This window comes from Egretta garzetta, unplaced genomic scaffold (genome assembly GCF_000687185.1).
Source record: "Egretta garzetta isolate BGI_Z169 unplaced genomic scaffold, ASM68718v1 scaffold329, whole genome shotgun sequence".
In the NCBI taxonomy this organism is placed as follows: domain Eukaryota; kingdom Metazoa; phylum Chordata; class Aves; order Pelecaniformes; family Ardeidae; genus Egretta; species Egretta garzetta.
In genome coordinates, this window is record NW_009269999.1 from 791741 (window position 1) to 802512 (window position 10772).

Genomic DNA, 10772 nt, shown 5'->3' on the forward strand with positions numbered 1-10772 from the left:
GTAGCTAGTGGTTGGTATCTCCCTGAGCAAAGAGGAGATAATTAGTCATCCTAGTCATTTTTCAAATGTGGAAGGCGGATCTGGCAGCAGGACAACAGCTTAAATGGGATTTTGCTATTTATCCGCCCATTTGGAGAGTGCGTACTGTCCCCCTTGCTATCCCAACAGCTCCTGGTGAGGGCACCAAGCGCTTAACTAAATAAACAAAAGCTTCTAAACAGAAATGCCAGCTTTTAAAGCAGCTTAGCAGCAAAAGGAACAGCACATTCTGGTTAATACAGTGCTCAGAATTGCATGCGGTAAAATGGCTGCCACCTTCCACCTGAGAATTGGCTGCCCTTCATTCATTACTTGCACCTGAAGATACCTTGAGTAGCTGGGTTAGTTATATCCAACCGTTATTCCCACCTGGGAGAGCAAGTACTGTACAATTGTGCCAGTTGTCGTCTCCCCTGAGTGTAAGTTCATCCCTTCCAGGGGGTGAATCCTGCTGCAAGCACTTCTCCAGGTCTAGTGAAAGCTGTCCAAAGTACATCAGGAGTGGCAGTAGTTTGGGCTGCATCTCTCCAGTCCAAATAGGAAGAAGAAATAGCAATTCCAGTGAGGAAATAAGTGAACTGAAAAGTGTAATTATTAATCAGTAGTTGCTAGCTGTGTATGGCCAACACGCTCTCTGGGCCACAAAGACGGGTGCATGTGTAGGAGACACATTTGTTATTGGGAGAGAGCAATGAAGAAGAATTATACGCAGGTAAAGCAAATAGCTGACTAGATTAGTCTTTTCCCAGATAACTGGTATAACAGGAGGTGGGGGAGAAGCTTAATTATAGTTTGGTAATAAGCCTTTTCAATGAGAGAAAGGGAAGCAAACTCCTTAAAAACAAAAAACCAAAATGCAATGGCTTCAAGGGTCTCGCCTGCCCTAAACTCCTACCATAGTACAGAGCAGCTTTGCAGTTGCTGCAGTTGCAGCAGTATTCAGGGAGTCACTGTTTGAAGGGTCTGTAACTCCCACCTGTGCCAAGAGCTGCTTAGTTGCATTGGAAAATAGACTGGAGTCACAGAATCATTCTCTCTGATCTCAAAATTTATGAAGGCAGCTGCATTGGCTCACACCCAGGAGCTCTGTGGTTGCTGTCATCATTGAAAATACCTGAAAGCATGAGTTCTGTGGTAATTGCTTGGGCTCCTCAAAGAGCAGACAGGCCAGGTATAAGATGCTCAGGGTTCACGTCAGTACCGCACCAGGCCTACCCAGAAAGTAACAGAATTTGTATATAGTAGATGTCAGCGAGAAACCACAGAATCTGCACCATACATCACCTACCCTGTAGGCCTCTTAGAGTGATTTGCACCCATCATTGGTAAGCAAGCCCTCTTTTCCACTGTGGGTTTTTAACCCACACTAAACGCTTATCGACTAACATACATCAGTGGTTCCTTGGAGCAGAAACAAGAAGTCCTCCCCTGCCTCCTGCACATCTACCTCTAAGGGGCAGCTTCACTATTACAACTGCTAGATCTGCTGGCTGTCTTTGGGCTCATCTCAGGCCAATGAATTATCATTTATTTGCTCTGTGGTTGCACAGAAGAGGTGAGAGGGTGGGAGAGGCTGTTCTGAAGGAGGGGACTGACGGTACATGTGAAAAGTCCCGCTTAGGTGGTATGCACACTATATTTACAAGAAACATCCTGCTCTAATCCTTTTTTTTTTTTTTTGGTGAGGATGGGAAGGGAGCTCTGATGTCCTTTGAATCTCAGGGATTCAGAATGACTCACCTTTACAAGTCTGAGTGAGTGCTGGGGAGGGGAGACAGGAGGGGATTTCTTGTGATTTTCCCCTATCCTCATTTTTTTCTCAGAAGACAGCGGTAGGCAGCTTTTACATGCTGAGCATTGCTACATTTGGGAGTGCTCTGAGCTCCTCCGTTCAGCCTGGTGCTGGAGATCATCAGTCTCTTTTCTGGCTCTTAAATGTTTGGCACCTTTCTTCCCTGAAAGCCCAGCGGCAGGCTGGAGGCACGTTGCTCGCTGCACCCGTAGTCCTGGTTAAAGGCAGTGGCTCATCCTTAGCGCTGCGGCAAAAAGCGGCTGCCACCGTGTAGTCATTCCCCCATCAACAAGTGTGCCCTAGTCTTTGTCCAGCTCTTTGAAATGAAAATAAATGCTGAAGTAAATCAGGCCTGACAGAATTTGCCACAACCCCCCTCCTGGCTTATTAAAATGTATAAGCTGGTGTGAACAAGATGCCCACACTTGTCACCCAAACAAACAAAAAAGCCCATCTTCAAAAGCTTATTTATTCAACTTTCCCCAGTGTCTAATCTGATCCACTGGCTGGCTGCATCCTTATTGCCATCCTCCTTTGCTGGGGGTTTACAAGGTGGAGTGCAAATTGGTTAAGATCTGCCCTCCTCCCATCTTTTTTTTTTTTTTTTTCCTGGCTAAGTGTCCTGATAAGCTGATTCAGCTGCGGAGCCAGCGATGCCTTCAGAGGGCGGCAGCAGGCCTCTACCTGCATCTTCTCTGGCTTGGCAGTGGAGGTCAAGACTCAGCTCTCTATAAAATAGTAAGTGAGGGTGCATTCAGCAGCAGGCACTTCTGTCTGTAGGGAAGCAAGCAGAGCAGAATTAGGCCTATGAGGGAATGGGTGTACTTTGCAGATGTGTTGTTGTTCCTACATTGCTTGTTTGGGGTTGCCCTTTGTGGGGGAGCCTCAAGTGGGCGTTTGAGAGTCTTAGAGGAAAATAAATTTGTCCTTTGTCCCTTGCTCTGTCTCTTACCCCATTTGCAAATCAGCTCTCCCTTCCCCTTGACTGTGTCCAGGATAGCCAGAACCCCTTACCCCCTGTACCCCCTGTGTGTGCATCGGTGTGCTGTGGTGCATCTAGATCGGGAGCTGTGCCCAGCCGGGGCTGTGCAAAGTGGCTCTGAAAGCAGGTAAGTTAATTTTGTTAATGCTGGAGAGGTGTACAGGGTATTACTGCAGAAAACGTGGTTTTGGGAGGAGGAGGGCAGAACCTGTGAGCCAAGCCTGAAAGGGCTCCACGTGCTTAGCACCACAGCCTCTGGCACGGCTTATGGTGAAAGCAAGGTGTGTGCACAGGAGATGGAGCTTTTGGGTCAGCAACAGCCATGACCGTACTCAGTATATCCCTTCAACCTGTTGCCTATCCTCCACCTTCCTGAGCCTGCTCATAGGTATCTTTTTCCTTGCTGAAGCTGATAAAGCCGTGTTTACCTCAGTATTGCAGGTCTGCTCTATTCAGCAAAGTGTCTGTAAGCGTAACCAGCGGAGCTCTCTGCCAGTGTGCAGTTTCTCCAGCTGCAGGGGTGTGTGAAGTCCAAACTGGGTGACCTAAACCAGTTCAGTTTTTCTGGGTGTGCCTTTAAATCACGAGAAATCATGGGTATCAAACGCTACCAGTGGGCTCTGCAGTCACCCCCTCATAAAACAGACACTTGTGTCAAAACGATGGCTGAGGTAAAGCTTCTGTAGCATCGAAGCAGGCTTGCATCCAACAGGCAGGGCGGCCTCTAGTGAAGGGGGTGGCCACTTGTGGGAAGTGGGGCTAATGTGGTCCTGTCATTAACGCTGGAATCCTCTTTTGCTTCAGACACAGATAATAGATACCCAAAGCTGCAGCTCTGCTCCCAAGCTGCCCACGAGAAACACGCTGTTAAAGCCTTGAGTGGGGGAGCTCAGTTAGTCAGGTCGCTGGGCAGCGGGGGACTCTGCTATGTGGGAAAGCCAGCAATCAGCCTTCCGGGGATTCAGCGTGCAGCTGGATGCAAGTTTATCTCCTGACCTTGAAGGGAAGCAAGTAAATAGGATGCTTAAATGAACAGCAACAGATCGGCTTGCATATCTGAAGGACAATCAATAGAGAGTAACAACAGGCATAGATAGCTCTAAGGGTTGAAGGTCACACTGCAAAGGGGGAAAAATCTGTTTCTATCTTGCTTTGTATCAGAGTGGCTTGTTCACAGTCATTCCTTTCTGCGCTACTTACCATCACTCAGCGATGAGCTGTGGCCTTTGGGTCCTGGGCTGAGAGATGGTGTCTGGGAAAATGGACAAGCAAGTGAATTAATGAAGTCATCAACTGGAAGTCTGGGTGAATAAACATTCCCCCCCCTCCCCCCACTCTGAGACACAGATTTTTGTGGCTACAGGGAGATCAAAGGCTAGGGGGAAGGATAGATTTTGTACATGTGGGATTGCACACTCTGGGATTAAAAAACTAGGTGTGAAGGTGCATCCACGTTGCTCTTCTGATGGATCAAAAGCAGCAGGAACAAAGCCTGAGTTCATGGATTTTCTTTTCCAGACCAAACCAACACCACTTGTTGAGTGTGGGGACAAAAATGTGTGGTTTTGTCTGTGGAAAGCCTTGACTCAGTGAAGAAATTCTACCAAGACAAAAAAGTCTCCCTGCTGGATGCCAGCTTGCAGGAGGGGCAGGGAAAGCGTGGTGAGAGCCTGGCATGGGGCTTTGCAGCCACAGCAGACGTGGAGCAGCGCGGTGAGCTGAGGCAGACTTGGGATGGAGGGTCTTAGCTGAAAACAGAGGCTTGGTATGATGGGCCCCAAACAGCAAAAGGCTGAGGCCAAAATAAAAAACTCCACGTATCAGACCTTATGTGGCGTTTGAGGCCTAAATGAAAAGGAAAGTATTTGTGGGCCATTAAGAGAGGGTGTTCAGAGAACTTTCAACAAACAAAGCGAGGATCAAACACTCTCAATTTTGGAAATGTCTTGCAAGAAAAATGATCTCTTAAGACAGCGAGGTTTTAGGTGTCCTTAAATTAGTCTTGTGTATACAGTCCTCTGAAGAGAAGCACTGAGGGCAAGATACTTAACTGATAATGTGCTTTGGAAGACTCCAGCCATAAATTTGTTTGAAAAGAATGCCTCCCTGCCCCATCCCCCAGCAAAAAAAATTATAAAAAAGCACTGATGATTCAGTCAGAAGCAGCCAGAGTCATCTGCCATGCTTTCTGCATGAATAACTGGATGAATGTAGGTTAGTCTGTGCTTACAGTCCTCTGGGTTACGTCCTGTCTAATCCTGGAGAAAATTGTTTGTGAGCTGGGGGTCCTTGCCCTGTTGCACACAACTGTATATTGCAAGCAACCCCTAGGAGCTTGCTGCACCCATGTGCAGCACCTTCTTGCTGGAAAGACCTCATTGCTTTGACTTTTTGTTATCATTCATTGACTTCCGGAGTTTAACATTGCAATAGGAATCCTAGCCCAAAATGAATGTAACCTGACCAAAGCTTTTCACTGAAGGAGGGACTGAGCGAGAGGGTGAGGTCTGGCACCCCGTACACATGGGTGTCGCTTCCTTCTTCCATTCCCTGCGGTGGCCTCCTCAAAGGGCAGCATCCCCACTTCGTGTGGTCGGGTGGTGCCCTATTCAGCTATACTTTCAAGGAGTAATAAGCCTTGTCCAGAGGTTACACTTAAATTAAGAGGGAGAGTTAAATGCAGCAGTCCAGCTCTGTTACTGCAACAACGTATGTTACTGCAGCTGTTAGAAATTAATAAAAAGGGCTTACTCTTGCTTTTACCCTTTCTGATTTTAATAGGGACATGTGAAGGTGTTGGATGCACAGTTCTGTCTCAAAAACCTGGGGACAGTTGGACTGAACTGAGACTATTTTTGTTAGAGTTTATGATTTTAATTATTTTTATACTTACAGATTTTTTTATATTTATATATGATCTATTTATGTTATACATGACATTATATTTGTATATACTTAATAGACTATATCAATATTAATTACATTATATACTTTTAATAATTTTAAAATAGCTATTTAGTTTTTATATGTTTATATAACATACTTATATTTTATTTTTGGTTTTGTATTGAGTTTATTATCTTTATTATTACTTTGTTATCTTTATCTGAGACTACTACAGCTGGACTGGGAATATATGAGAGCCAGAAGTAGGCAGAGGTTAAAATGCGTCTCCTTTGCCATCACACACTGGCTTCCATTGCTGTCTGAAAGCAGTGTGCAAGGAACCAAGGAGTTTGCCATGGCATTCATCCCTGCCCTGCTATTTAGTTGTTTGGTCATGGCGTTTGGAGGCCTGACCTTCCTTTCCCCAACAGTACTGACTCACCTTTCAAGATCGTTGTGTTTTCTGCTCTTACAAAGTATAAATCCCTTCCATTTCCAGGGGATCCAAAGCCACACTTTGTACCTACTTTTTTCTTCTTTTTTTTAAAGTCCAGGTATGATAGCTGAAGCAAAAGAAAAAAAAAAAGGAAGCAGGTCACAGTTGAATTTTAAATAATGATTCACTTTCTGAATTTTAACTAGAAGGATGAGGACAGGCATGTGCCCGTATGAAGGACTTCTTTGGCATAAAGAAACCCAAGTGTTAGCCCAAGGAGCTGCTTCTAGGAGGTCAATCACGCTGGAGGCATTTGCTTAGGTAAGTCTAAATCCCACACTGTGTGAAGTTTATCATGCCTGGGTGTGATACTGAAACTAGGAAAAGTTTTCCTTGGCAGTACCTTGGTTTCTGAACTCCCTGTTAGCAAAGCCCAAGTTCGTACCTGGCTGAAGCCACCACTTTATTAAAGGCAGCCACAGAAGCAAAGTTAAATCTTGGAGGGAAACAAGTCCATGCATGAATGATTACCAAAATGGGAATAAAAATGGTAAGCTCAAGCATGCTGTTGTAGGACTTGACAAGCCAAACTCAGGGACTTCGCATGACACCTTTGCCTGCCGCCCTGCTGCTGGGTGAGCAGTCAGCGGGGGGAGTATCTGCTGCTGAAGACAGAAGGGAAACCCAACACGTAACCAACACTGGGCTGCAGCAGAAGAGTTGGGACTCTGCAGAAAACAACCTTCTCCGCAGATCAGGTGAGATAAGGTAAGGTTTGTCTCGCTTGCCTCTTTTTGCAGTGTGTCAATTATCAGCTGAGTTTCATGGAAATCAGGTTCTGTCTGGGAGGGCTAAGAAACTGGAAAACTCACATTTTTGGACAGTTCATCAGAAGGTTTTTAGCAAGCTATCGCTTCTGCTTTTAATAAGCTGAGAGAATGCAGGAGGAGTTTTCCAAAATTGTCAGTACCCAACTGCTAAAGCACTGCTCCATTTATGCTTTGGGCCCTTCGGTGTTGAGTGGGGTAAGTCTCCTGGACAAAAGCTACCAGAAAACAGACGCATGGCCTATGAATTCATTTTGCTACAGGCTGGCACCTGTCAGGTCTGGCTGAGCCAAGTCAAACCCACTAGAAAACGATCAGCAAGGATCTTCAGGACTTTGTGTAGACCAGGGCTTTCCCCTGCTTCAGACCTGGGTGACTGGCTCCCCAGGGACTGTCCACCAGCCGAAATAACCTCCCACAGCCACCTGGAGAGCAGCTAGCTCCAGGAGGCAAGGAAGGGCTGATTGGGACAAAGGAGTGGGAAGAAATCACTAAACTTCATGGGCTGCATGGCCTCAGGGATCAGTCAGAGCACAAATGGAAAGGAAAAGGAGGCTCCTGGGTTGAGGCTGGGACTGCAGCTAATAGGGAAATGGTTTTCCTGTTTCGGTGTCTCCTCCTCTTATGCAATTTCACAAATTTTCCTGCTCCACCTGAGAGGAAAGAAACCCAACCCAACCCAGCCCAGCCTTTCAGAGCTGTGAAACCAGAGCACTTGTTTCAGTGCAGTGAATGGGTGCAAAGAACATGATTGCCAAAAGACTAGATGGTAATGAAGGGCCTTGGGTTTTGAGCAGAAAGATTATCTTCATGATGATGTATCTCAGGCTTTATCTGCTCCTCCTCCATCATAAAATAGCAAGGTAAATTAATTTTTACAGTATCACTTTTTTTTTTTTTTTTTGAAAGAAAATTGCAGTCTTTTAGAGGGGATGAGAAGCAGTGATATGAGAGTTCTGCTTGGAATAAAACAGGAGTGAGGGTGGACTCAAGCTATGACAACTACTACAGAATCTCCTGCTTCCTTCCAGGCAAGAGGAAATGAAAAAGAGAGGGAACAGGAGAAATAAGGACAGTTCTGTCTATGGGTTTTTTTTTTTTTTTTTAATTATTGTTTGCAAACTAGAAAAGACTGTAGAAGTAGAAAGAACTCTTCACACATTCTGAGCTTTGACAAGCTTAAAGTAACTGTTAGATGTATTTTTATCAAGGAGGTTAAATTTAATTGAAAAAAAAAATTAAACCAGTAAAGGAAAAAGACATGAAGACCACAGATCCTGAAATTTTGTATTCCAGGTCACCAAGGCTCTCAGATCCCATAAGGGTGGTGGCACCAGGGTCCACACAGTCCAGCCCGGCCAAGCCACCCCTTCTGGATGGACAAGGGCTTAGTGGTGGGAAAATGATGAGGGTGAGCCAGTGGTGCCAGTGAAGTGTGTTTCCTCTGGTCATTTTTCCTGCTGGTGTAACAATTTCCTCTCCAAGTGGCATGAGTGTGGGTTTGAGGCTGGTGTGGTGTGGGGTTTTTTGGTGGTGGGTTTTTCTTTTTTGAGCCAAAATGTGCAACAGACAGAACTCATCAGCCATCAGCCATCTTACTCATTTCATCCAGACAGGCCTAGTTTCCCTACTCACCGTTCTTGTTCCACTAACCTCCCTATTGCCTTGTATTCATCGCATATACTAATAACATACATAACCCTCGTCGGGGCTAATTTAGTAAGTTTTGCTGACTTCTGTAAATGCCGCCTTGGAAGAGGCTAAAGAGTCGCAGCACCTCACGGGGAGGTGTAGCACAGAAGGCGTGAAGTCTAGCGCTGTGTCTACTCCCCCAGGACAGCATAGCAGGGAATTGAACAAGAATTTTTCTCTTTCCACATGGAACAGCCTTAGTGCTGGGCAAGTGCTTTTTGGAGACGAGTAAGGCAGCAGAGCAACTCTTTTTGCACTGGTAAGGATTTTACGTAACACACACACACACACACATTCTTTCTGTGAAGTTATTGCAGTGAACTTGTATTTGTCCAGTAACATATTTAGCCATAATACCCTGATCCACATCTAGGCAATTTTTTTCAGAAATGTACAGGTACATGACACATTTGTATTTACATGGGTGTGTGAGCATAGTTTTATATTGCCAGCATCTTCTATTTCTGCATGCTGATTTCCCATTCACAGGTGCAGCTGCAAATGCCTATTTTTCCTGTTTACTTCATCTCATCAAAAGAAGATTTTAGTGCACTTAAAATCATGGAGCATATTTTCATGAGCCATGCTTTCCTAGCCATTACTCATGGCAGCTTGGATGAAAGATAAAGCCATAATTAACTTGACATTATCTACACTGCATTTCATGTTATGTGTAGTAAAATGCCACTAAGCTTCCTCAGAATTTGAAGGTCTTGAACATTATATAGGGCACGGAGTCAGAGATCACGATTTCCCTTCCTGCAGGTGCTGTTAAAAAACAGATGCAGAATGCCTCTGTGGTTGAGATAGATAAATTAGCAGATTGCCATGAAGCAAACGCTTATTTCTCTTATTGACAGAGGAACTCCCTTTGGTTTCTGCCCTGAGTATCTTGCAACAAAGCTTCAGCCCATAGTTGTTTTTGTGACAAATATAACAAGCAAGCAGGATGTGGCCAGGGAGGCGATAGTGTGTAGTATTTTTCAGAGCTGCATCTTAATTTACAGAGTGATCATGAGAATGCTTAGTTTGTTATCAATTACACTAGCTCTCTCTTCTAATAATGAATAAAACTATTGCTATCCTCTATGAATCACAGAAGTTTTTTATCTTGAAATACATTCTTTGCCTTCTTGGTGCTATACGATACATTGTCTCCCTTGCTAAAAAGCAGCCAACCCTGAAACCCACAAGACAGAAACCACCACAGAGGTCCTGTACCAGTTCATCTTTTTGCAGAGCCCTCCATCTGAATAAAGATGCAACATACAGTGCACAGTTTAATTAGTTTATTTTTTAAAATTCTGTTGGAAATATAGCTGTGCATTAATTACAAAATATATTAAACAATCTATCAATACTTCCAAGGGAACAGGAGTACTTTCATTCTGTTCAAATGCAAACCAATACAAACCTTTAACACTGACCCCAGAACAATGTTTTGCATCCATCATCAATGTATTTGATGTGAAAGCGTCTCTAAATAAGAACAGAAAGGCCACCCTGATTTTATTTAATTAGCAAGTTTAATCCCTTGATAGCAAACATGACCAGGCATATAATGAGACCACTTAAAAAACAAGTCTATACATCTCACATTATCTGAGCTCCCACATATACATTACATACTAACATTTTTAGTAAAATAATTTTCCCTGCCCTGCAGGGGAAGACATTCAGAGGCAAAAAGAAAACACATTTGCAATATATTATAATTAGAAAATTTGTGCCATAGCAGCTTTGCAAATACACATATTAAGAGTGGCTGACTTAAAACACAATTCAAGACAACAGAGATCTGGAAGATAAAAGAAGCCAAGCCACTTTCCAAACCACCTTGAGATCCAGTAATGCTGCAAAGCATCAAGAGTTACAGAACTAAAGAACTCCATTCCTGAAGAAATTATATAGGAAACTGGTTAAATCCCCATATTTCTTCGTATTTGTTTTAGAAACAACTCTTGACACTGCATACCTTTCTGCTTTCATTTAAGTAGTTCTAGCAATTATATGTTAATCCATCATAGTAAAATGATTTGTCAAAAAAAAGATCAGATTTGGAGGAAGGGGAAAAGAGGCTGTGTCAGTGAAAACATATTTTCACATAGAGCCCGAATA